Source organism: Lupinus angustifolius, chromosome LG17 (assembly GCF_001865875.1).
Source record: "Lupinus angustifolius cultivar Tanjil chromosome LG17, LupAngTanjil_v1.0, whole genome shotgun sequence".
Lineage (NCBI taxonomy): Eukaryota > Viridiplantae > Streptophyta > Magnoliopsida > Fabales > Fabaceae > Lupinus > Lupinus angustifolius.
In genome coordinates this window covers 14,961,165-14,962,111 of record NC_032025.1, presented here as the reverse complement: position 1 = coordinate 14,962,111, position 947 = coordinate 14,961,165, and positions in this window count along the sequence as shown.

The following is a 947-nucleotide window of genomic DNA, read 5'->3' as shown; positions in this document are numbered from 1 at the left end:
TATGGGATGTACCTGAGGAGGAAACGACATCAAGCACCTCTAGTGAGGAGGAGTCAGCAAAGCTATGTTTGATGGCTAGATCTGACAACGATGGGAATTCAAGCACACACGAAGATAATCATGAGGTATATTCTGACACCTCATCCACTTCTGATGATTCACCTCCTTATGATGTATTATATGAGGCTTATGTCGAGTTACATGAGGAACTAAAGAAATTGGCTAGGATAAACGTTGATAGAAAAAGGGTAATCCTCATAAATGAACAAAAAATAAGCAAACTACAAAAAGAGTTAGATGAATTAAAATTAGAGAATGTAACATTAGATCTCATCTATTCTTGTAGCTCATGTAACTGCACTAAAAATAACTTATATCAAGAACCTGTCTGTGAGACTTGCGAGACTTTGCAAGAAGACAATTTTAAACTTAAAGAAAAACTCACACGTCTCACAAACAGTCAACAACAATTAGACACTATGCTAAGTCAAACAAGAAATGTTGGTGATCACACAGGACTAGGTTATACTCTCCCTACTAGGAACAAAAGACCATATAGAAAACTTGTAGCTCATCCTAAAAATAAATATCACAAACACACACCTACATGTTTTTACTGCAATACATATGGTCACACTTCATATTCATGTTACATCAGAAAGTATGGTATACCTACTACGAACACAAGGACAGAAATGGTACCTATACAGTGGGTGCTCGAGACATATGACAGGTGACAGATCAAACTTCCTAGATCTTTCACTCAAAAATAAGGGATACGTCACGTACGAAGATAACAACAAGGGAAAGATCCTTGGCACCGGAACAGTTGGTAACTCATCTCAAACTCTTATTGAAANACAGGTGACAGATCAAACTTCCTGGATCTTTCATTCAAAAATAAAGGATAGTTCACGTACGGAGACAACAACAAGGGAAAGATCCTT